Source organism: Macrotis lagotis, chromosome 1 (genome assembly GCF_037893015.1).
Source record: "Macrotis lagotis isolate mMagLag1 chromosome 1, bilby.v1.9.chrom.fasta, whole genome shotgun sequence".
In the NCBI taxonomy this organism is placed as follows: Eukaryota; Metazoa; Chordata; class Mammalia; order Peramelemorphia; family Peramelidae; genus Macrotis; species Macrotis lagotis.
Window position 1 is genome coordinate 117188726 of NC_133658.1, and position 27197 is coordinate 117215922.

Here is a 27197-nt window from a genome sequence, read left to right on the forward strand (position 1 = left end):
GCAAGCACACATGCCATTGAGAAAGATACAGAACAGAGATGCCACTCATGAGCTTGATTTAAACTTCTTTTGGAACTCTTCATGGATGCTAACAAACCAGCAGAGATCTTAGTGCAAAGCATAGAGCATTATTAAGTTTCCAGGTATGCCTTGACTATTCTATCATGTTCATGATCTCCCTTCCCTCCCCTCCCCTCTTTCAGCCCTCCCCCAATTCCTCTGAACCTCCTAAGCTTCTAAAACATCATGCTGAACTTTTGGCAGATGTGCAACATCCTACTGAGATGGGCCATTCTCCTAACTGCCAACAAGGGAGCAACTTTTACCTGCGGTGGAGGGGGTTGGGGGGGAAAAGACTGTTTCTTCATACCTGGACCCTTTGGCATTATTCTTCTACCATTGGAGCTCAGCTGGAGAGTTTTCAAGTCCTACTGCAAATGTAAGCATCAAAGAAAATCATGATGTCTGTAGGGGAGGTGGAATGAGGAGAAAACCTTCACTCCTCTAGTCGGTGAGGGTTTTTTTTTAATCTAAGTTTCAAGATTTTTCTTATCTATCCCTTCAGTCTCCATCTTTACCTGGCTTTGTATTCCCTATTAGAATGTGAGTTCTTTGAGAGGAGGAGTTTATCGGGTTTGAAACCCCAGAGCCTAGTTGAGATTTAATAAATACTTTTTGATCAATTTTATAGATAAATATCTATCTTCTTATATACATATCTACATGGATGTGCATATAAACACATTCATAAAACATATACACTGAACATACATAATTGTGTAAATGTATGTGTTTGCCTATTCAAGAAACAATGGATAAAGAGCCAACCTTAGAGTAAAGAAGCTCTGAGTTCAAGTCTGCTTCTGATACACAAAGTGGTAGGGTGACCTTAAAACCAACTTACTAATTCCCCTTTCCAAAGCGCTAGGGGTTCTCCCTCATAAATAGATTGCAGATCTTTACCTGTTGTATGATTTACCACACCTAAGCATTCTCCAATGATGAACTCACAGGTTTGATGCAATACACACTCACATATAGCGCCTTTGGACCAGTTCATTGAACCTCAGCCTCAGCTGAGCTCTGTGATGCATTCCCTCCCTATATTCACCATATTCTCCTTCTAGTCTATCCAGGTGCACCCCCAGTGTTCAGAACGGGTACTCTTCTTTCTTTGGAGTACATGTCCTCCTGGACAGGAATTCATTCACAGAGCATGTCTTGGATATACAGCTGACTAGACATGTCAGTTATGTTCCAAATGGGTTTTCACAGGTCAAGGTTCTGCAGGCAGCAAGAGCAAATACTATTTTTAGACAGGATAAGGTCACAATGCTTTTAGAGACAGTGAGGTCTACAATAAAACCTATTGATCAGTCTCTGGAACTAGTGCTCCAAAGAGACAGATTGAAACAAAAATTGCCTGGCCGTTTTCTCTATAGACTCAGTGGGTAAAAAGCTTGTTGGACTTAATATCTTTCAGGAGATAAAATAAGTAAGAAGTAACTGTGTACAGATTACTGTAGTCCATTTAACCAGATACAGAGGTAGGTCATAGGAGACAGAAGTAGGCACACGGGGAAGCAGGAGGACACTGGAAAGGGATGGTTACAGAGGCAACAAGTACATCATCCCCCAGGCAGGGGAATGTGGGAAAGAAGCCCTGCCCTGCTGATTCATCTACAACCAAGTTAGTATCCCCCATCTTGGGACAATATTAAAGTCTCTAAGTCTGTATCGGGGTCCTCAACTGGGGTATTCAGATGAAGACTTGGAGACACACAAAGAGAGAGAGTTGGGAGGGACATGCCAAGTTATGGATCGACTCTGGATACCCTATGCCCTTCTAGCTCATTCTACTGACTGATGATGATAGCCAGGTAATGCTATTTTTTTTTCTTCCCCAGATGAGGGGCTATGAAGCAGTTGCTTAAAGCCCTTCCCAAAAGTGAAGTCATCCAATGGCAACACACACACACACACACACACACACACACACACACACAAACACACACACACACACACACACACACACAGCACCACCACCACCAATGCAGAAGAGTTTAGGCAAAGAAGATACCACTACAAACAACTTAACTAGACAAAAGGTTCATAAATTTACCAAGGTTTTTGCAACAAATCCTAAATAATTTATCTGGGTCAAATAAGAGCTTAAAGCAGAGACATTAATGTAATGGACTCTCACATCTTAAACTTCAGCTGAGATCTAAAACTTTAAAGTCAATTATGTCCCCATAAATACCTCTCCATTATCAGCGGCGCTTTATTGTTCTGTAGACTCAGGACCACAGGAACTAGTGTGAAAACTGGAGGGTATCTTCATTTATCATCTGCTCCAATCTCACAGCCCAGCTCGCAAACAAAATATGCCATGGTAAACATAATCCATATATCACATTGTGACACGGCTGACCCCATTAGTGAGCCAAGACTGTCCTAGCGGGAGCATCCTACCATACATTAACAATACAATGGCTGATACATTTGCACAATACAATAAAATGGGTAGGGAGGGGGGAACGGGTGGGGAAATGGGGGGGGAGAATGTTTCGCTCTGAAATCGTAAGCTTCATGTCTGCATACATATTTTGTTTTCCATCTCTTTGGCATGAATGCTATCTTGTTTTTCTGTGCAGGTAATAACTGAGAAAGAATTAAAGTGGTTGTGGCTGTAACGTGGCCTGTCTATTATCTCCCTTTGGATTGGTTTTGTGTTATTTCAAACTTTTTTCTTTTTCTTTTCTTTTCTTTTTTTTTTTCTGGCTAGAGATGGGATAGGAAACCCAACCTGAAGCAGCTGATTATCAGGGCCCTACCGGAAGGAGGAAAGGTTGGAATAAAAAGCCCAGAGATTTCCAGCAGCACAATAGTGATGGGAATTAACAAAACCACTGCAGAAATTTAACAAATTACTTCTTTATTTAGGCAAGAGATAGAGAGACCTGGAGTTGGAAGGGACAGCTCCCGCACAACTAGTTTATTTTCTCCCATCTTCCACACACCTAGGATAATAAATAAGAGCTAGATAAGATTCCTCTTTTTGGGGGGATGATGACCGAAGAAGGAAGGCATGCTCCTGAAGGTACCATTTTGAAGTCCAATTTAAGGCTACCTCAAGAGAAGTTCAAAACAAATAAATACCTACTTTGGATAGTTAGAAAAAGAAGTTGTGAAGCTCCCAATATCAATGGAACATTGGATTGCAACTGAACAAATCATTTGCCATTTCCTAATCCAGTCCCATGCCTTTGCTGTAAACAAAAAGAGCACATGCCCCTTTACTTAGTCTTTCTTCTATCACTAAAGGAGTTGTTCTACCTTCTGGCCTTAGCATGCAAGTATTATTTGCCAAGTCCCAAGTACATTCAACATATTCAGACTCTCTCTTTACACACAGACACACACATCCCATTTGAAAAAGGAAAAAAAATCATTGAACTCAGTCAACAAGCATAAGTCAAACAACTGATTACTAATTGATTGGTTGAATCCAACTGGTTTCCTTTTCAAACAGATGTGAGTCAGTTCTAATAAGAAGATTTACAGAAAATGTACATGTTCTAAGTTTTAAATACTACATGATATAATGGGGGAAAAAACAATGGTTCTGGAGTCAGGAGATCTGAGTTCAAATCCTGAATCTGTCCATAAGTGGCTATATTGTTAAGCAATTTATTTTTCCTGGGAAATGATTAGATTAAATAACTACTAGATATTTTCTAATTCTTAAATCCTATAATTCCACATTTAGGATGCTCTCTTCCTCATACACTGAAACATAAGAGAAATGCCAGGATTGATTTACCAGATGGTAAATGAAATCAAGAGCAACCTGTTTGATCCAACACATATAGAGATAGGTGCTGAGAGAGAGAGAGAGAGATAGTGATTCATCCCCAGAGAATTTGGAAGTGAAGTTGGGGGGGGGGGTGAATGTTATGCAGACACTGCTTCAAGTTTGAACCTACTCTCTTTAGAAGGGATAGGGGAAAATATGCCCCAGATGCCAGGAGAAAAATGTTTATAATTTCTATTCTTGCTATACTGTGTTTAAGCAGTTTATCCTTTTGTAAAAGAAAAAAAAAGGTTAGGGGGGGGGGCTTTCAAGATAATCCTTTCTCTTATGAGTTCCTCTCCTTTTGAGATTATTAAGCATTTCCCACTGAAATTACAAATAGAAATTACTAGTATTCCACTAAAGGCTTTTTTTCATTTATATTGGGCATTAAATCCACTTAAATCCAGCCAAGGTTGGAGATTGGAAGGGAAATGGGATAAGAGAAGTTCCCTCTAGACTTCACAGTATTGCAGTGTTGGATGATCTTGCCCAAACAAGTGATTTATAAATTGGAAAAGTGGAGTTAAATGAGTGATCCAGCGACATAGGCCTAGAGCGTCCCCCACCCCCACCCCGGGGAGAGTGTTGAAACTGGCTCTTACCAACTCCAAGGAGCTGGTTCTTAAATCTTTAGTGTAACCATTCACATCTTGGAAATTAGCAACAGCTACAAATCAGAGCTTGATTGATTGTTATGCTCTTTGTCTGGTCTTAAGAAAGTGATAGAGAAAATGCTAATCATACAGATTCAATTTTAAAGTGTGCCATGGGTACATATTCCCTTCTACAGAGCTGGTTGTTAAACATTTACCACCATCCCTCTACAACAAAGTGCCCTGGCTACTAAGACAATGATCTTCCACTATGCTACTATCAGCATTTAAAACAAAGTTCTTTCTTTGAGGGCTAGAGCTGTCTGTCTCACTTAAATATTCACATCACAGATATAATGCTTGGTCTGTATAATTTTAAAATTGCTTTTTTTCCCTTCAATCATACCAGTTCAGATTAGCTCTGCAACTTCAGAGATTTTAGAGAGCTGCCTATGGGAACTCAGAATCATAAAATCAGAACTTGAACCCAGGTCTTCCTCTCTTTTCCAATCCCCACCTCCTAGGATCCCAGACATTCTTAAATCTCACCCCCAAGCACTAACCACTACCCAATGATTCTCACCATCTCAATTCTCTTTCCTTTCTGATTGCAGGAAAATCTGCAGAGTGAGAAAGATCTTACCTCCTCATTCCATCCAATCTCAGTAAAATTTCTACTGCCTTTTTTGGACGGAGCATATGACTCAGCTCAGACCTTTATTTTATTTGGTAATTAAAATAATTTTATCAGAGATTCCCAAACTGAATAGTTTCACGTATTAGGAAAGATAACTTTATCTGATATTGCAGACTGCTTATAACTAAGAATGATGGAGGGAAAGGAAGAGAGCAAGAGAAAAAGTATACACACACATATAGTTAATTTCCTTTTTTAACATAATTTTATGAATATCCTCTCATGGGATTGTCTATAATTTTAGGAATTAAACAGCTAAGCTTGGAATCCCCACTCTCTATTGCTATAAGGTTCACAGCAAATGAAATTCTAAACTTTGTAGAGATATAAAATTCCTACCTTTTCAGGCTGGTGTATTTTAATAGGTATTCTACCTGTATTGGCTATTCCCAATACATTCCCCATATTCCACAATAAGCTTAAACTGTTTTATTCTTTAAAAGATTAAAAAAAAACTGCAGAATCATATCATGGCCAGAGTCTCTGGGTAGCTAGATGATCAATAAATAAGATAAACAAAACAATGTATGTTTATCCTGTACATTAATCCCACCCCATTTGTCTCCTACACATCTATCGAGTGTCTCAGACAGCACAGCTCAAAAGGGTCTGAGAAATAAAAATGTATGGGGTGATTAAATGGATATTTATAATTAGAACTTAATAATTTGCATCAGGGACAAATGAGCTCTGATTTTAATCTGTGGCACATTTAGATCAACGGGCAGATAGCGTAATTTGACGTTTTATAGGCCTCCTCTCGGATTATGAAACAATACAGATCCTGTAAAGCCAGCCTGTCTGTGTCAAGAGTGTGTTAAAGACAATGCAATGAAAATGTGTGACAATGTGAAAGCAGTCATAAATTACATGACAACCGTGTAAAAGTCATGATGAAGCAAGTCAAGGGCCTGACCTGTTTCTCATCTGATTCACTGGGTCTTACACACACACTCACACTCAAACACTCACATACATTCATACAAATACTAACACGTACTCATTCACACACCCACACTCATATGCATTCACACTCACACACATTCACTTCCACACACACTCACACTTTCACATACACACACATTCATACAAACACCTGTATTCATTCACATACCCACACTCACACTCATTCACATCCACTCACTTACACACACATTCATACAAACACCTGTATTCATTCACACACCCACACTCACATGCATTCACATACACACACACACACACACACACACACACACACACTCCTTCCTGCACTCATCTCTGCCCATCCAACTCATTCCTAAGGGGTGACCATGAATCGACTACTTAGCACCAGGTGAGTTGGAAATTATCACTAGTCAACAGTTTTGATGTTTAGTGGACATTTCATTCAGGTGACACACAAGCTCTCCACAGCTTGTCCAGGGGTCCCTTAACCAGGCTACTGCTCCTCTGGAGTCTTCTCACTGTTGGTACTGTTAAATCTCCATCACTTCTACTAACCAGTATTTATTGCAGCATTACAAGATAAGAGACTTGACCTAAAAGGTCACCGGCTGGACTCCTGAGACACCAACTTTGTCCTTACCTTACCTAAGCCAGAACCACACACACACACACACACACACACACACACACACACACACACACACACACAATCCCTCTAGAATCAGTGATTCATCCCTATACTCAAGATACAGGTGTTATTTTTTTCTTCTTTAAATGGTTCTCTCCATGTATGGAGAGGTATGATCAGAGAGCAGGTTAGTGTGGTGGTTGTCAAAAGAAAGGCCCCAACTCCAGATGTACCTTTCCATACATTAGGAGCTGGCTGAAGAGCTCCAGTGGTTTCCTCCTATCCCCAAGATCAAGCTACAACTCTTCTGGAAGTTAAGCCCTTCCCAGTCTGCCCCTTCTTACCCCGAGGTACAGTACCCCTCTTCACACTTTCCAAGTATGGCAGGTTACTTGCCAGAGCTAGATCAGAATGTTCCAAGTCCAATCCCTTGGCCCTGCATTGCCTTGTGGTCCAACCAAAAACAGGAATGTCTTCCTTATCAATGGTCCTTACCATTATGAACAGAGTGGCAAAAGGATCTGGATACTGCCAATCCCTCAATAATCTAAAATAACCCATCTATTTGGTTTATGGTGCATGTGCGTTGTGAGAGTGACCCTTGAGGGCTTTGGGATGCCCTCCACTCCAAGCTTCCTTCCAGACTCAACTCAAATTCCACCTTCTATAAGGGACCTTTCTGAGTTCCCCTCAAAGTTTACCTTCCACCAACCCCATCTGTGAAGTCATTTTGCCCAGGGTTACATACATAACTAGGAAGAGTTTGAAGTAGAAGGCTTGGCTCCCAAGTCTAACACTCCATCCTCTTGGAGAATGGAAACTTGCCCCAAGGACTTGGTGCATCTTGACTTAGATAAGAGATGAAGCTGATAAGTACACCATATAAACCAGGACACAGCATTTTCAATATAAACATTCTGCATTCAGATATAGATTGTCCCCTTTGTGGCTCTTTCAGGTGAAAATTTTAAAGCTTGAAAAACCTCTTATAACAGGTACCTATTTATTTTGTTGTCTCCTACATAGAGAAGACCTCCTTAAAGGCTGGGACTGTTTTTGCCTTTCTTTGTATCATCAGAATTTGGCAGATTAAGTAATTAATAAGAATTTATGGGAGCAGCTAGATGGCACAGTGGATAGAGCACCAACCCTGGAATCAGGAGGACATGAGTTCAAATCCACCCTCAGACACTTTAATAATTGTCTAGCTGTGTGACTTTGGGTAAATCACTTAACCCCATTGCCTTAAATAAAAATTAAAAAAATTAAAAAATAAAGAATTTATGGACTGAAAGTTCTATGACCATGGACCCTGACCTCTCAGCATATTCCCAGACGAGAAGTTAGGAATGAATCACTAGACTGTTTCAGGGAGTTTCCACATGTCATCAAACACCTGTACCAAAAATAGGGGTGTGTTCCTTATAAGTGGCCCTTAGCAGCATGAATAGAATGGAGAAATGGTCTGGATAATCCAAATCCCTCCATAATCCAAAATAGCAAGCCTGTTTAGTTCTGGAATACACTTTACTGTGTGTGTGTGTGTGTGTGTGTGTGTGTGTGTGTGTGTGTGTGTGTTGTGTGGATAAGTTTATATACCAGCAGCTCCAAAATGAAGATGTTACTATATTCCAATTATCACTTCTTTTTTTTTTTAAACTGAAACTTGTAGATGAGGTCAGCTCAAGAAAAGCTTCTTGGAATGACTTGAAGATCATGAAGTTCATATCTGAATGAACAGTGCCTGGAAACAACTTTAAGGAAGGCAGAAAGGATTGTTGAGAAGCTAGAGGATGTAAAATGAAGACCACCAACACAGTGTGATCAAGATAAACAGCTAATAAAAGCTAAAGTTCTTCACTCTTTTACTTAAAAGGACCCCAGAAGCCCTGCTCCCTTAGAGGGCCATTTCACAGCCTACAAATAGGCTAATGACTTTTACTTAGAATCGGGCATGGAGACTTTCTCCTCATTCAAAGGACAGTAATTTTCACTTGTCAAAACATTGATCATTCAAAAAAAAAGGTCTATATGGTTAGTTCTTTTCAATAGTTTGGAAGAACAGAGCCTCAAACGTAGTAGGTGTACAATAAATGTTCCTTATCAGTTCCTTATCAATATCAGTTCCCCACAGAGTGGGGATAATCCAAATCCCCCAATAATCCAAGTTACAAATCTATTTGGTTCTAGAATAGACTTTACAGTGTTAACAAAGTCTGCAAATATGAGCACTGATTTACATGGCCCAAGTACATATAGACTGTGAACCTAGAGGTTTACTGAGTAAAACAAGGTGATCAACCTGAGCTCTAAAAATTTCCCGTAAGTAATCCAAAAAGAAGAGAGTCCACAGCAGATAGTAAAGATCTGAATGTAATTCAGTGCAATTTAAAATGGTAACTCACATGGTAGACTTAGCTTCTTCATCTCTCATTTGAGTTGAAAGGCACCAACTCTTGGGACAGGTACCCATTCTCCAAGTGGATGGAATATTAGACTTGAAAATCAGGAAGACTTGGGTCTTCCATCCCAGACACTTATTTGATATGTGACCCTGGACAAAATAATTTCACTTTTCTGGGCTTCAATTTCCTTCTAAGTTAAATGGAGAGGGAGGGTGCAGTTACACTTGATGACTCCCTTCCAGACCTAAGTCTATGAAATTTTTCAGAATGTTTTAAGCCTCCTCTCTCCCCCAAGATGTGATCACTGAAATGAGTGAGAAAGAAACAATAGAATTCAAATACTGATAGCACTGTTCCAAAGTAGAGAAACTTTATCTGCTCAGAAATTTTTTTTCTTGTTCAAAATTTTAATTATTGAGGGGGCAGCTAGGTGGTGCAGTGGATAGAGCACTGGCCCTGGAGTCAGGAGGACCTGAGTTCAAATTCAACCTCAGACAATAATTACCTAGCTGTGTGGCCTTGGGCAAGCCACTTAACCCCATTGCCTTACAAAAAAAAAACTTAAAAAAAATTTAAGTTATTGAGACAATCAAATGTCCAGGACCTACTCTAAATTATGACTTTCCCAGGGTGAAGGGGGTGGATATGTCACCCTATGACAGCTAAACTGTTATATACATGCAAACTGATGAATACCTATGAGCATTCCTCTCTTGCCCAAAAGAAAAACAGGAACAATTTATATTTGTCAACTGACAGATTTTCAAACAGACCAAAAAAATCCAACTTATACCTGAAAGATCAAATGAGAAAGTAGTAGGAGTATATCTTCACCCCACAGAGGGGTACATTTAAATTCCCAGACTCCCTGGAAAGACCCACAAAGCCTTTCTTCCCCCTCCTACTTTTATAATTCACTGCAGACTTTCAGGTTCTTCAGGGGATACTTGGGCATTAGCCTATTCAGAATTACACTTATTTATTGAACCATTTACAAGCAATTATTAAGTACTGACTATGTGCTCAATTCATAGAAGCAGAAGTCTCCCTTGAATGCAAAAGCTACACAAGAGCCTAGATCCTGGCATCCTCCTTCATAACCCATGATGCTACCTGTGTCCAACAAGGTACCATTCTTCCTGATGAGAAGAAGAGGTTTGCCACAGTTTGGAAGCAGTTTATGGATCCACTTTCAATACATGCCATTCCCCCATCTCATCCTGACCCTACTCACCTGGCAAATCAAAAATAATATGAGAACACTGGTTGACATTGCTGTCCTTGTAGAAAAATATAATCAGTTCCTGATTATCTAGCTTTGGGGTTATCCTGGGTCCCCTGCTCCTCCCTCCTTCTCTCACTGGACCATTTCATTACATTGAAGCATCTCCATCATAGAGGGTTAAAGGAAGAAGAGAGGCAATAAAATCCATTCATCACATTTCATCTTTTTTTAAAACAGCTTAGCAGTTCAGTTTTTTTTTCCTTAAGATAAAATGGTTTAGTGAGAAAGGAGGCTGAATCCAATGGTTAAGCAAGTTCTATGGATAACCTCTGGGCTAAAATTATCTTGACCATGCTGACTGTCTTCTATGACCACAAATAATTAGCAGCTATAAAGTATTATTAAAACTTTACACAAGAAAGGTAACCAATAAGAACAAGCCCAGAACTCTCTTAAAAATCAGTCATCAGATTCATTCATTCATTCATTCATTCATTCATTCATTCATCCATTCATTCATCAAATGCTTCCACTATCAGTTTGCTACTGGAATAAAACAAAAAAATTTCAATCTTATGGGTCTTTGTCTTGGAAAAATAATCATCATCATGTCTCTATTTTCTAAAAGTGCTTCCTCTGGTGTTTTAAAATATCTGCAAATATACTTTACAAAGATAAAAAATGTGGATTGTATTTTGGACCTGTGTAAGGTCCTTTGAACAAGTGAAAGGTCTGCAGACAACACTCGGAAAGCTTTAGCTTTAGTACCCGTGGTATCTTCGTAAATCTTCCTGGTGGGGACTAGGAAACACCTCCCTCAAATGAGCTACAGTCAAATTCAATTAAATCACAGTTCGTGGCAGCCAGGCTAGGCTGCCACATTAAAAGAGCAAAAAATGTCGGAAGTTCTTGGGCTGATGACTTCTGCCTGCCAACACTCATAAGTAAATGCATAATGTCACAATAAAAAAAAACTGAAATGGACCAAAAAGGAGATAAAATAATCTTAAACATAACTGGTCAGTAGCAAACACATGAACTAGTAATGATGGGCTCTCCTCAAGGAAATCCCATGTCACAAATGACATTGCCCCTTTGTCCCTTCTCACCTGACCTTTATTCCATCTTTTTTTTTGCATATTACCTTTACCAGCCATGCACAGATTACTCTACAGATGCTTTTCAACAATAAATTTCAGTTCAGTTCTGCCATTTCCAAAGTCTTGCTATCCTACTCTCTCTCTCTCTCTCTCTCTCTCTCTCTCTCTCTCTCTCTATCTATCTATCTATCTATCTATCCCCCCCACCCCTGGTTTAATTTGTCTCTCAGAACACACCAAACCCCTTTCGGTCCTGGGCCCTCAGGTTCCTGGCATTATCACAACTCTTTTTTTCCCCAATAGCAAGCCAGGAAAGATGATAGAACCCGTCTGTGGAGCCAAAAGACTGGTCTCGACTGGCTCAGAGGAAAAACATTGAACTGTCTTTTTTTTTTCCCCTTGCCTTTAGCCAAAAGACCTGGGAGCATTTGATGTACAGTCAGCAGGTATAAAAAAAAATTATTGAAAAGGCTTGACTGCTCTTGGGCTCTGACACTCTCTCATCAAAAGTCTGGACCTCAGCCAAGTTCATCTGTTAATGGACAGCCACAACTAGGGCCTGCACCTCCCCCAACTTTCCCTCTTCCCCTCCCCAGTGTCTCTGTTCTCCTACCTCTTTCCAGCTCCTAAAAACTAGACATCGATTATGTCTGTGATTTTCCCTTTCTATTCAAGATAAACAAAGTGCTTCAAGTTCAGGGCACACCCTGGGACCCTTGACAAAGCAATCTATCATTCTGTCTGCTAAACCAGTCTGGCCACACTAAGACTTTAGACAGTAATGCTCCCAATGTACAATTTTCCCTTTGTACTCCTCTCCTGTGGCCACTAACCTCTTTTTTCTTTACCACCTTCTGGAGTGGGAGATGCTTGACTACTTTACTTAAGCCCCTCTTGGGAGAGCCACATTTGGATTAAAAGCACCCCTCCAAAATGTTTTTCAAAAGAAAATACAGCAACTAATGTTTGTTTCTCCCATCCTTTCCCTTCTCCTTTTTTTGTCCCTAACCTCTGACCCTCCCCTTCTCCCCCAGACCTAAACAACTATTCCCACCCTCCAACCACTGACACCCACTCAGAAAATAAATTAAGTGCAGGTCTCCCCTAGACTGGGTCCCAGTAAGAATATTGTAAAAAATGAGGTTTTTTTAAAATCATATCCATTCATTTATACTGACCTGCAGTTAAATGCAAGTACACTTTTTACAGTTGGTACAGAGTGTATTAATTATAACTACCAACAGTCAAATAAGAGCTCCTAAAATAATAATAAAATGCCTAACAAATAATATTAATAAAACAAAAATAGATTCATAAGCAAATGCATTGGCTAGAGCTTTTATTATTTTTATTGCTTGGCGAGAGGAAGTATTTAAACATTCTCTTTGGTTACTCTGTGATCAACCAGAGTTATGAAAATACCAAAACTGGGAGTTGCTTTTGGTCTAAGCATTTGGAATTCTGAATCAAACCATTACCCAAGCAAGCAAATGGGTGGATTCTCAAGACTCAAGAGAAGGTGAAGTCAATGGCTCAGCCAGCACTTCCTGATGTAAATGAACATCATCATCATCATCATCATCATCATAATGATGATTGTCCTTCATTTTTGAAGAAAACCACACCATCAGGGAGGTGATGCCATGACAAGCACATGAAGTGGATTCAAGTGGGGGGCTGCTGTGAGCAGTTACCAGAACATAGTGCCCTACCGACAGGATTCTTCCCCATCCTAGGACTTGCCCATCCTGTTGTGTAGAACCCAAGCTAGTTCCCCTCTTGAACTAAATGACCCCTTCCCCCCCAAACCCCACCTTAAGTCAACAGGAAGAAAATCTGTCTGAGTGAAGGGTTCAAGATTCAAGGCCCATCAGCATCTGTGTCATCTGAACTGTTTGTTAAACCATCACTGGAGGAAAGGAATACATGGCCTTTGTTTCAGCCAGACAGCTGTGTACCATTCCAACCTGCCTCCACCCTACACATCCTCTCCCTTCGCCCCCAGAGCTCCCTCCCCCCCCTAGAGCTCCCTCCCTCTTCTCCCCAGAAGGGGGGGGAATCTACTGCACAATTGAATTTAATTAAGAACAGAAAAAAATTTGCATTTTCTTTCAGCGCACCCCAGTAATCACAGAAGTTGTTCAAATTTTTGGAATCTTGTTCCACTACTAATTATTTGCCTAATTTTGCATTACAAGGTACAAAAAAAAAAAAACCCACAGTCTACTTCCCTGGTGGTGTATTAATAGTTTTTAAGGTTTGCTCATCAGGTTTTAATTTTCTTACATTTTACGCTGTTTTCTCATTTGCAGTTTTGTATAGGACTTTTTTTGGAGGGGGGAATGGGGTTTGGATTCTTTTCATAAGAAAGCTTGGTTGTGTCACTCTAGAATGACTTCTAGAAGTAGATTATGATTTGGTCTTGTCCTTTCAAGAGTTACTGCCGTGGTTTACTGATTTACAGAATCTTGGTATGTGAATGGCAAAAAAAAAAAAAAAAATTCCTTGGCATAAGTATATGTTTGCTGATCAAATTTCAGATCATGTGTTGCTCATTATTATGACTTTACTTGAAAACAGTTTGCTAAAGTTAGATGGATTTGCTTCATGTGCACTCCACCTCCCACCACCACCACCACCACCCCCCAGCCCCTCTTTGAAAACACTACAATTTTTTTAAAGGTGCATTTAAAGTATGAACTGGTTTGTATTAAAACAATGTTTCAATGTCCACAAATCCCCCTCCAAATTCATTTCAAAGGGCTTGCCGAAAGTAGTATTTTTTTTTTTTTTGCAATTGAGAGTCAATGAAATTGATTGTCCTACAAGCAAAAATTGAATGGTCCTTTAGGAAATTCTAATACTTTTACATTTATTTCTTGTGAAATTGTTTTTGTCCAGTTTCTCCATTCTATACAATTCCTGTCCTGGATGCACTAGATGATGCCAATTTGTCCTCTGCAGAAGCTGCAACAGAACCCATTTGCAACCGGTTCTGACTTGCCATCCTATTTCCATGTCAGTGTTATTTATTATATTTGGGGGTATGGAGTAGTCCCTCTATGCAACATGTTTTTTAACTCTAATAATGTAAATCTTTCTGGCTGTTTTCAGAATTGTGTTATGTTTACATTCCTGAAAGTTAAATAAACCTACATGGTCAAACTCCTGAGTAGATGGAATAAGGAGGTTTAGATGACTAAAAGTGTTTACTTTTTTACCTTGTTAGGATCCCTTTCCTGTAAAGTTTGGAGGGGGAGAGTGTGGGAAAAAAGATGGAGGGGAGAGAGAAAAAGAAGGAAGAAGAAGAAAAAGAAGGAAGAAGGAGAGAATTATACACATTGGATTCCATATGCCACAAAGACCCTCTTTTCTATAACCCAAACCACTGAGGCACTCACTGTTCATAACTTAGATTCTCATCTTTTTTTTTTTAAATGCCAGGTCATTTGAATACCTCCCATTGTCCACCCCCCCCCAACATCAAAGTATGAATTGGGGGGGTAGTTTTTGCCCATTTTCAAATAGTAAATTATCCATTAGATTTCATCATATCTTAGTAAAGCAATTACACCAAGAAAAGGATAGTGCGTGTGGAATCAATTATGCATGCAGTTGGCCGGAGACCAAAGGCTGTGAAGTGGGAGAGGGCAGAATCGCTCGACACACACAAATAAAAAGCCCCTGGATCTCACAGATGGACCCCATCAGTTCATCTTACTGCCTAAAAAGTTCATGCACTTAATAATTTATTTGTGTTCTGGATACTGTTTCCCAGCTGAATATTAACAACTTTGAGCTGAAGCACGCTTTTAGCCATGGTATGGATGGAAGTCATGGAAGGGCAGCGGGAGGGTCCCTCGGAGGTTAAAACGTACCAGTGTTCTTGTGCACACTCTTCAGTTTCCCTCCCGATTTGTTTTCTTTCATTAAACATTCCTTTTAATCAGAAATGCCCATCTTGGCGTTCTGATTCGGCTTGTTAACCAGTGATAAACTCATAAACCAAAGATGAGCATCAATTATACAGAGCAGGTTATCCAACAGTGGAAGACAAACACCAAAAATCACAGGCTCTCCCCAAATCAGAAACTGTTAGTCCTTGGCTTGGGCAGCTAAAGCTTGATATGTGTATATGTGTCTGTCTGTCTGTTTCTAGGGTGAGTATGTGTTTGTCTGTCTGTCTCTTGGGTGAGTGGTAATAGAGACTGAGGTCTGTCTATCTGTCTTGTCTCATCTGTCTATGTCTAAGGTGAGGAGCAATGGAGCCCAAGATCTGTCTGTCTGTCTGTCTGTCTGTCTGTCTGTCTCTTGGGTGAAAGGAACAACGGAGCCCAAGATCCAGACCAAGAGACTGTTTGGGGGGACTAGGTGAGGAACCAGCCAGCCAGTTGGAAACAGAGACATAACAGAGGCCTTAAGAAAACTTAATCTAGAAGAGAAGCTGAGCCAAAGGCTGCCAGAGACCCTCAAGAGGCCAGCCAGGCTGGGAGCAGAAAGTCCTAGCAAGCCATTGTTTCAGAAGGTAGGTTCTTTCTGTCCTGTCCTCTTCAGTGGGAGGAGTCTGCTTCCCTGAATATCCTGCAAAATGCCAGTCTGCCTGCTTAGCAAACTGCTGCACAATGAATCTCTCCCCACAAGGCCCAACAACTTACTTAAAGGAAAGGGGAAAAAAATAGCAGATCCTCCTCAAGGCAAATATATCTATATCTGCAATTTTTAAAGTACTCTTTTCCCACCAAATGGGAATAATTTCCACCCTCCATTTCCACAAACTGTACTTAATGTTAAAAGAAAAACGGATAAAACACATGTAATTACTCAAGGTTAGACTTCTAATTCCTCAATTCACTAAAGGAAACTTGGCAAAGAGATGCATCATTTTGCTCCTTTCTACTGGCGCATCTGAGGGAGAAGAGCCACTGAGGCAGCTAATACACAAAACATGATCAAAAGTGATTAACAACAGCTTCATATGCAAATTGCATTAATGAAGGAGTGCAAAGTCATCATGTAAATTAAATATGTCAAATCTCTTGGTGAACTTTCAATCTTGAGAAGAAAAAACACTGCTTTAATTTTTTTACATCATCAATTTTGCAAGATTGAAAATCTAAGAATCTTGGTGCTATAAACAATTTTCACCTTTTTTTTCTCCTTCAGCAGCCTGACAGGCCGGCCTGATGTGCACCGAATGTACATGTTAATAGGCCAATCAAAAATGCAAAACAATTCGCAATTACTGCAAGGACCTAATGGTCATTAGAATTTACAACTAGGTAATGAACTGAAGTCTGCCCACACCATGCATATTCATAAAGCAATTTAGCCTTTGAAGATTAAAGAAGTGCTTAAAATTCAAATGAGCTTTAGTAAATTATCAGTAAGATTCATCCAAAAAGCAAAGGGTTTTTCTTCCTATGATTCCCTCATTTTTTTAATGCAAAATTGTTATATCTTCCAGACTGAGCTTAAACTAAACACAGGGCTTCCAGTCAAGCCAAAGGGGCTAGGAGACAAACAGAGGCAGAAAACCTCGTTATGGACTTTGTTCATAAAACTAAGCCCTTAAGAGCCAAGCCTATCTCTAAACATGGTAATTTATCAAAAACAGCACAGACTTGCTCCTAGGCAGTCCTGTGCAAGACTCCAGGAGAAGAACAGATTAACAAGATTTCCACCACTCTCCCAAAAAGCCTTTCTACCCTCCAGTTGCAGCTCCTGTGTCAACATCAGACCTAATTTCCAAACAGCATTTTCATCTGAGTGTAGTCCCATTAATTTGGGGAGTTTCTGGTGGTTGTTTTGTTCTGTTGTTGTTTGTTGTTGTTTTAATGAGAGGAATGTAGATTGAGTTTAGATGCAAAGAAAACTATTTCTCTAGATCTGCTGCTGTGGAGTTAAAAATTATGTCTTTTGGTATTTATCTTCCTGTGGTTTTCCTTATTTTGCACTTACAACATATCATACAGGACAAATGGATCATGCAGACATCAGCTGACATTCAGAAAGTTGTTGTTTTGGTTTGTTGTTTTTTTTTTCCTTCTCCCAGTTATTAGTCAGTGTCGTGGGAACTGGGATTTTCATGCCTTCAATTCCCAATCCAAAGAAGAATCGTCTCCCTAACTAATAACACTTTTGAGGATTTAGCCTTTGGAATTTTCACTGAAGCTCCCTCTGCCTGAAACTGGAAAACACCCCAACCCAGGTAAAAAGAACCATGTTTGGATATGCTAAGTAGTATCATTGCTACTGGTACTATCGAGAGTCAAAATAATAGGCTTAGAAAGCACCACATGTCAGTGCTTACTGTTCAGCTGTTGGAGAGAAAGGGCTTTTTGCTTTGGTGATTGGGTTTTGCCTTCAAGGTGAATGCCCATTGAAAAATATTCAATTTCTCTCTCTCTCTCTCTCTCCCTCCCTCCCTCTTCTCTCTTTCTCTCTGCTTCTTCCTCTCTTCTCTCTCTCTCTCTCTCTCTCTCTCTCTCTCTCTCTCTCTCTCCTTCCCCCCCCCCTCCATTATTCTCCCCCAAGCTATTTCCTAAAATTGATCTTACCTGCAATATCTCTGAAGAGGAGAAGGAATGACATGAAGTGCTAGCTCTGATTCTTTGGGTCTCTTTCTTCAGTGCTCTGTTCCCTAACTTCATATTTTTTGAAATATTTATTAGAAAGAAAATAATTCAGAACTGCACAAAATTCAGATCAACCAACACCTATATGAGCCACAGGTCTACCATCTTGACCAATTCCACTTGACACTAATGTTAGTTTTATGTGGGGAGAGTTCAGTGAGGGTTGATATGGGATGTGATAGTGTAAATCAGAATTAGATTAAAAACAAAAGTTTGGGATCCAGAACTGTACAACAAAGCAAATAGAACTTGAAGGCTAAATTTTCTCTAACTGCCTTCAAGTCATTCCCCCTATTAAAACTTTCTCCACTCCCCTCCAACATGCAATCACACCCCAGAAAGCATAATGGAATGAATGCAAAGAGAAGAACTCAAAATAGTCCTTTAAAAAAATACTATGCTTTTATATGTATTACACACACATACACACACACACACAAACAGCAATTAACTTATTGCCAGTATTCAGCAAGCAATAGAGACAGACTACCCTGAGCAGAGAGAAGGGGAGGATGGACCAAGGCTTTGGACCAGCACAAAAGAGACAGACCCAGCCACAATGCCTGCTGTCAGCAACTGCATTATTTTTATACAGGAATTTTTATCTCTATTGTACAAACAAGTATGTGTCTGTGCTGACTTGTTAAGCAATCCACTTGTATGTAGAATAAGATTTTTTTTCTCCTCCTACCAGTCACACAGCTCCAAGATCAGAAGAAATACATAGTCTTTGAAGCGCCTCAAATGTTTTAGTTAAAAGGACAGCAGTTGTTTTCAAAGATCCAAGAGTATCTTTATCAGAATTAAAATTTTCCTTATTGATTTTTCCCTTAACATAATAAAAACATAACATGGGAAGGTTATGGTTTATTATAAAAAATTGGACTTTATATCATTCTACAATAGTCAATGTTCTCTTTTGAATGAGAAAAAACAGTTTTTATCTTGGGGTGAGATGGGGGTGGAGAAAGGACACACTCAACAGCTTTAAAATTTCTTATTGTTAATGTTGTTTTTTGACTGTAAATGAGGTGAAAGGGGAGAATTATTCTGACTGCCCCCTCAAATGTATATCCATCTATCTCATAAATCCTAATAATAACAGTAGAATACTAGATTCATTTAAAAATATATGTATGTCTCTGGGGGTTTTTTGGGTTTTTTTTTTTTTGCCCATGAAATTCGGCATACAGACCTGAAGTTAGTGTGGTGTTTGACAATCCATCTGTGGGTAGGTATTAAGGGCTGGTCTAAGCTACACCTTCTCTCTAAAAATTAACAGATGTGATTTTGGGGTGGCTTTTATGCATCATTACTTATCAAGAAAATGAGCCATTGAAGGATATGAATTAAAATACCCTGGTGCTTGGCAGGAGTCTAATTTGTGTTTTTAGGAAGTTTAAAAAAATGAAGGAAGCAAACCACAACCATCAACTATGTTTTGTTTTGTTTTGTTTTTTCATCACATTCTCAAGCTCTACAATAATTCTATTCTTTATTTTTAATGGGAGTTTTTAATCAGTGGACTGGACTCTATCTAAAACTAAAATCAAATTGTAGGTGTAATTGTTCATCATGGATGTTAAGAAGACTGAGGATACAAACAAAAACTCATTGTGACTGACCAAAGGTCCCTAGGTATCCCCTTCATCAACATACATGCTCGAGGTTTCCACTGGGAATTCACTGACTGAGTCTGATTCAGGTCTGAATAACATTCTGCCAACGCCTACCTGAAGGAAGGTTTGATAAAGGTTCCTTCTCACTACTGATTGTCACAGGAAACACAGACCCGATCATCTCACCTTTATGTGCATATAATTGTTGTTTACACATCTAGGATTCTAATATTTTATCAGCCTATCTAAAAGGGAAGGAAGAAGAAAAAGGGGGAAGAGGGAGGGAGAGAGAGAGAGAGAGAGAGAGAGAGAGAGAGAGAGAGAGAGAGAACATAAGAAAAGAGAGAAAAAGAGAGAAAACAGAGACAGAGACAAGGGTCAAGCATCAACTAGTTTACATGTACACATCAAGTGTAGATTTGTCCTAACTTAAAGCAGCAACCTGTTCAGGTACAACTTCCAGCATCATTGCATCAGGTAGGTTCAGCATAGTCTCTAGGGTGAGTAAAGAGATGAAACACTTTGGTTCCCTGTCTGCAAACTTCTAATCCATCAGTTCTTGGCAGCTAATTTTTTTTCCAAGTGTTTTGTTTCAGGAAATGTGTGTATTTTTCATTGTACATTTTGTGAATTTACCACAACTGGTTCTGACAGCTGTTGATTCTGTTAAATGAACACATTATGAAATCCTCTTTAAAAGCTCAAACAGTGGGCTCAAAAAATATAATGGTAAGATATTTTAACAGAGTTCCAATTTTTAGTTTGTAAGGAGGCACAAATGAATCAGAAAAGCCCCAGATCACTACTGGATTTGTCTTGTGTGGGGCTTTTTGTTTGTTTGTTTTATTTTTAAATGGGGAAAAGAAAACATTGTAATTCACCACAAATATTTATTGTATTTCCTTTGTTCAAATCAGATACATTTAAGAGGAAAAGGGAAAGGGAACTCATAATATATATATACAATATAAAATAATCAAATGAATGAAATGAATCATGTGTGACAAATAATGTTGCATTTCATCACTCCAACACCAAAAAAAAAATACTGGGGGGGGGGAGGTGTACGGAGACAATTCTAAGAGGGGAAAAAAGATGATGTTTTCATTTTGCCTTAGATCAAAGGAGACTAGAACCGAGAGTGTGGCACACTGAACATTTTACATTGCTGTCATTCACACTAGGCTATCTAAGTTTTATACAATTCCCCAGACTAGCTGCATATTAAGCTTGCTGTGTACAGCTTTATTATAGTGTGGTGGTGGAAGAAACATTAATATTCCTGTGTTGCAACTGACAGGACATTTACATGCGCCCATCTGAGCTCGCACCTGAGAGCCGCTCCAAGGTACAGTAACTGTACTCCTATTGTAAAGGCAAATGAAGAACACCAATTCCCTGCTGGGATCAGAAGTGACCTCACCACACCCCACACCTCAAATCTTTCCCTTGCCAACCTAACTCAATGCCATCTCAGAATGACGAATGAGCTGAGCAACAGACACTAAGTTACTAACCCTGCTAAGAACAGCAAAAGCCTTCTCTGAAATGTTTTAAAAAATGCACAATGAATGCAGCTGGCCAGTAAAGACCAGGAAACAAATTCCAGAGAAGCCAATATAGGATATATTACATCCTAAAGCTGATTAGAAATACAGTATGATGTTTACTGGCTTCAAATTGAGTTTGGCACCATGCATACTGACTTCAATAATGCTGGCATATTTTTATTTGGTCTCTAGGAGCACATGGTGAGAGTTTAAAGCTCGTATTCGTCAGGTTGCATTTCCTAGAAATTAGTTTATGACAGAAAATGATTCCTGTGGCAGTCAGATGATTTGTGATGAATTTAATTAGGTCATTGTCTAAGAAACTCCGGAGTAAATTGCAAAAGTAAATTTGGTAAAACTGACCACTGCTCCATAGACGTTGGAAGGAGAGATAAATGGCTCTAACTTCAATGTGCTTCTGCATAAGAGGGGAAAAAAGGAAGGCATGCATTCTCCCCAACAAACCCCAGTGAATTTTCTGATTGTAATGCAAATAAAAAATACTAGTCACCATTGATTAAATTCTATGTCCAGGCATATTTTAATGGACTACTTCTAGTAATGTGCCCCCTTCCTGAAATTGCACATAAAGTAAAGCCTTCCTCATTTAAAAATGCTCTGCTGAAAAATATCAACTGAGTTAAAAAATATTTTTAAAATTTTTTTTGTAATAACCGCAACTGCTGACATAGCCACGACCCAAATGAAATCTGAACAAGTAGAAAGGTACTAAAGATCCTTAGTGATTAGATCTCATGCTTAAAGAGTGGCAAGGTGCCAGGTTGTGTCCAGCTCGATGCTAAGTGCTTTCTATTGCAGAGAGCTGGTACTACCGTATATAAAAACAGACTTGCGCTTGGGGTGAATTTTGTCAAGTGATTTCTTTGTGTAATAAAGGGTGTGAACAGACCAACAAATGTAGATTAAATTTATGCTAAGTGACGAAATCTTGTGAATCTCCTTGGCTGTGAAGTCTACCTAGGTTCAACCTCATTTTTTATCCCCCAAATGTAATCCAGAATTTCTGAATTTCACTTTCACACAAGTAGGAACTGTCAGCATTAAACCTAGTTCCTTCCATAAGCAACTTCCATTCAGAAATTATGGAAATCGTGACATAAATCTGCATGCCTTCCTATTAATTTGTTCCTTGTTTATTCCAAACCTCCAAATGTAATCCTCAGAGTTCAGAGTGAAACTATACCGAGGCTGCATGGGAAATGAATGATATTCAAGGGCTCACAAATGTAACACTATTATGCACCTAAGCCATTCTTTGCTCTGAGTTGACTGCCTGCTGTCCTAACCCACACTTGTAGGAGCACATTTTACATCCAGTTCCATTGCAGCAAATGTCCAGCTTCACAATTTAATGTCACATTCCCAAGGAGAAAGGTGTGGGGAAATCTATTTCGGATTTCTTAAAGTAAAAGACACAACTTACAAGGCAATCGAGAATGGCGTGATTTTAAAAATTACAGCTCTTTTTTTTATATACTTTCATAGAAAAGACACATAGAATGGGAAGGAAACTTTCTCCCCCTCTGCTCCTGTTCTTGAAGTGAATACATATTTGTGTTTCCAATAAAAGGCCATTTTTACATTAACTATCTGTAACAGCAGGAGATAGAAAAACTAACACAATCCCTACATCATACACAGGATGATCTTCATATCACGTGGCCCAATTCTCAAAACTATTATTTATAAAAGGCTACTAGGAAAATGAACAATGCATCTTTTATGTGTCACCAAAAGGGTAACATCTGAAGAACTTTTGGATCGCCTACATTTTAGCATTTTTTCCCCCTTTCCCAAAGTAAATTTAGCAGCCATACAGGCCACTGTGTTTAATTAAGCTTTCAAAAGTCCTCTGACAATGCCAACAATTGTAAGACACTTCTGCAGCTCAATCATGCAATCACTGTGACAGTTCTATTTACAATTTGTCTTAGAAAGAGTTTCTCTGACATTGTACTTTGACAAAACACCCAAGCTGCAGGTTCACAACCTTTCTCTGTCTTATTTACAAATACAGCTTGTATGTAGGACTTACAGACTCATGACCAGAAGCCTTTGGGTGGTGGCCTCACAAATTGATAGCTGGCTTGCCAAAATTATTTTTTGATGGGGACCAGTAGATATTTAAGAGGAGAAATATTATACTAGATTTGATATTATACTCAACTGGAATTTTTTCAGTGGCAGAATACTATATTGGTTTTTGTTGTTGATTTTAGATGCAGTGCAAACTACTTCATATATGTCAGTAATTTCTACCTACAACCAAACAAATAAGGAAGAATGAAAATAGTCATAACAGGCCACTGTAATTTATAGTCTCATTTACAATTATAGCATAAATGCACAGATACATCTCTCAGTTCGGTTTGAGCTAGCAAAAATTCAGGAAGGTACAAAAGAAAGCCTTTTATTTTCATTTTATGAATTCTGAAAAATGCAAGCTTTTGACATTTGTTTTATCTTTTAAGTAATCGGTTCATTTATTTTATTTTATTTGGGGATGATTATTAGTTTTCACTGGATAAAGGTGTAGGTTCATATTTCTTTATATAGATTTGATTTGTACCATTTTAGGCAATTTTAAAACATTCATACTGATACAAATATAGTCATTAATAAATAGAAAATGATATAATATTCCTATAGCCAGTCTCCCTTCATCTCATTTCTCACCCCATTCCCCCTTCATAAAACTATCTCTAGCTTATAGATTTCTATACTCAACAAACTCCAAACCCCAAATCAGACACCATAAGACTGTAAATATTTTTTAGTCTCTTCAATAAGTGAACAGCAGTTTTACATTCAGTGATCTCTAGGTACTTCAGTTAATATTTCCCTCCATTGTAAAATATGACACTGAAAAAACAAACCCTTCTAGACCTAGCTACAAATTCAAAGCTGCTGGTACCTAGTGGTAAATATTTGGCATACCTATTGATGAAAGCTGCCTCCACAGACCTACCCAACATAATTTATTAATTTTTTGTTCAACTTCTGACATTTCTGCAATGATAATAGACCACTATAACAAATTTTAAATAATTACTCGATGCATTTGAGAAAATTCAGTCCAACAATATATAATAAATTTATGTCTTAACACATGTACATGTATAAGCTGATATTATGCTCATCCATTTATCTGACAGCAACAATCATCCTCCCAAGAAAATATTTATTTTGAAAGACTCATGCACAGTTAAAATCTGTATCATTTTGCTGTAGGTTTAAATGATTCTGACTTATTCTGAGCCCAAGCTTTATTTCCTTCAGAAATACGGTCTTTTAGTCTTACATTTCAGCTTCCTGCCTATAAAATGGCACACTGCATTCACTGTATCCAAATTCAACTTAGAATACTTTAATAAAACCCACTTAGCTGACTACCTTTTCATGTGGTTGCCAAATACATTCTTCTGGCAATTTATCGTGTTCCTTTCCTCATAAGACAGTATTGCTTTTCCTCTCCTTTCAAATGGCATATCTAAATATCTTTTGAATGATTACTAGCATTCATTCTTGCCTGATCATGAAATGAAAAGAAGCTATGAAAACATGTGTTTTAGAGAAATACATTTGGTAGTAGATAACTGACTTTCCTAAACTTTGCTTCAGGGACACCCCAAAGTACCTACAGTCATATTGTCCTCAATGGATTGGAATGCTAATTTCACCATAGAACACTACTCATTCATTAATCTTAGTTATTAGAGACCATGATTCTATCTACTGACATAACTGCTTTGAGATCTGCCCAAACTGTTTATGTTTAGTGATTCCAGGATGGGGAAAGGGGATTAAATACAATGAAAAGAATCACAGACTTGCAAATTATCAGTGCATGAAAGCTTTACCTTCACCTTGACTGCCTCACTTATGAACCTAGATAAATACCCAAGATATTGCTTTTACTTATGAAAACTATTAGCATTAGATTTAATTATTTTCAAATATCACTTATAAAAATGTAACCATTTAGCACTTTTTTCTCCTCCCCTATTTACTACATAGACATTGTAATATCTTTTGCAAAAAAAAAGATATTAATAATAAAAACTGACTAGAACCTTTATGACAACCACCAAGATAAAAACAACCTATTTCCAATTGTCTCGTTATTTGGCAATCCCATTTCTCACACTCACACATATAACCATAACATGTGTTTTATATATGTATATATATAGATATAGATATAGATATCTCTCTATATATATATAGATATAAAATATAATGTTTCCTCTACTTCCTATATCACTGCTCCATGAACAGAATCCCAGAATTTTAGAGCTGGGTATCTGAGTCTGAACAACCTATTTGGGACCACGGTGAGGAGTATGGTTTTAATTCTTGCTTGACAGATACTGTGTTTTGTCTTTTAAACAGAGCAGTTCAATATGTAAATATGATGTTACATCACGCAAGTGTTACTCCATATTTGGTGATTTAGCATGGCTTTGGATCTCCAAAGACTACAAATCCCTTTCCACTAGCTCTTGCTTCATTAATCATGCCTTACACTTCTGTTCATTTTCCTTCAAATCACAGACAGCACATGGATATGGTCACTGCCACAAACTACTCTAGGAAAAAAAAAATCTTTAACCCACATGTCATATACGTTGGATGAAAAAAAAAACTTTCCAAATACATCTTTACTGGTAGCAGAGCCTTCATTTAACTGAAAATGAGGGGAGGGGGTCGGGTGGAGGATCTGAATGTTATTACTATGAGCATTATAAAAAAAATACAAATGCCAAGTTTGGTTTTAATGATTAGATTCCAGGGGGAAGAGAGAAATATGACATTTAATCCCCTAAGGCCCCCTGAACTATTATGGTTCAACTCTGTGGCCAAACCAAGTCAGAGAGACAAGCTCCAGTGTATCAAATGATTACATGCACTGCCTTCTCTCAAACTGAGCCAACCCTTCTCTTCCCTTTGCCTATGGGGAAAGATTGAGGGGAGGGCTCTATTGGTGGAAATTACATTTCTATCTTGCTAGATCATCCAGACACTTGGTTTGATATGTTAAGCCACCAGAGTTTCATAAAAATGTTTTAAGGGGCATCTTCGAAGCTTAGGAATCTACCCATAAGGGGACTCCTCTTTCACACCTAGATGAAGGAAATTTCAGGTCTACTAAGTTGAATTCCCTTCTTCCTCTCTCAACTCCTTAGAAACTCACACATCCAGGTGCCTTCTAGTTAAAATTAGCTAAGGAAAAGGGCACTACTGAATCTATACATATATTTTATGGAATTTTTATATCATATTGGAACAGGAACAGTGGAACTCTGGGCTGGACATTTGTAAGGGTGACATGTGGTTGTGTAAACCACAAACAAAATCAAGATACATCTGTCAAAACCACATCAGAGACAAGAGAGAGCACAGAGAAGCATTTATCATTTAGCTGAGGAGGCAGGCTGCAGAGAGCAGCCTTTCCTGTCAAACCAACCTTTTGAAATTTCCAACATGCCCTTAAACTTTTCGAATAAGCATGTCTGTTCGCTTCAGAAAGTGCCCTCTCTACTCTGGCCTGGCCAGTCGAAAATGGCATCTTAAAGTCAAGGTCGCGGTGTCATCCCTGCCACCGGGCTGTGTTTAATTACAGCCCCATACTGCTGACAGCCAATATGGATCCAAGGGTAGCCCCGGAGCTTGGTTAACTCTTTCCCCACCCCTCCAACCATCGGGCCAAACAAGCTCCAGTTTAGGAAAGCCTCGGTACTAGTCTCTCCCCTTGACCATCATTGTAAGGGATTTTAAAGCATTAAGATCATTAGGTGACCCATTAAAACCCATAGTATTACTTTATCGTAGGCAAGACACCAAGGTGGAAAATGGTGGATCCTAGAAATTGGGCATGATGTATCAAGGACCAGGCAAGGAACCAGCACTTGCAAAATGGGGGGGGGGGGGGGGGGGG

General features: G+C 38.8%; 1 protein-coding gene and 1 long non-coding RNA gene across 11 annotated transcripts in view; both read right to left on the bottom strand.

Annotated features, from left to right (window-relative positions):
• LOC141502111 (uncharacterized) overlaps positions 1-27186 on the bottom strand; it is a 53447-nt gene extending 26261 nt beyond the window's left edge. The window contains exon 1 of the long non-coding RNA XR_012472408.1: positions 371-27186. This is a non-coding gene — a long non-coding RNA (uncharacterized LOC141502111). The remainder of the gene's footprint in view (positions 1-370) is intronic.
• Positions 1-27197, bottom strand: part of BCL11A (BCL11 transcription factor A) — a 120971-nt gene that overhangs the window by 85769 nt on the left and 8005 nt on the right. The window lies entirely within an intron of this gene.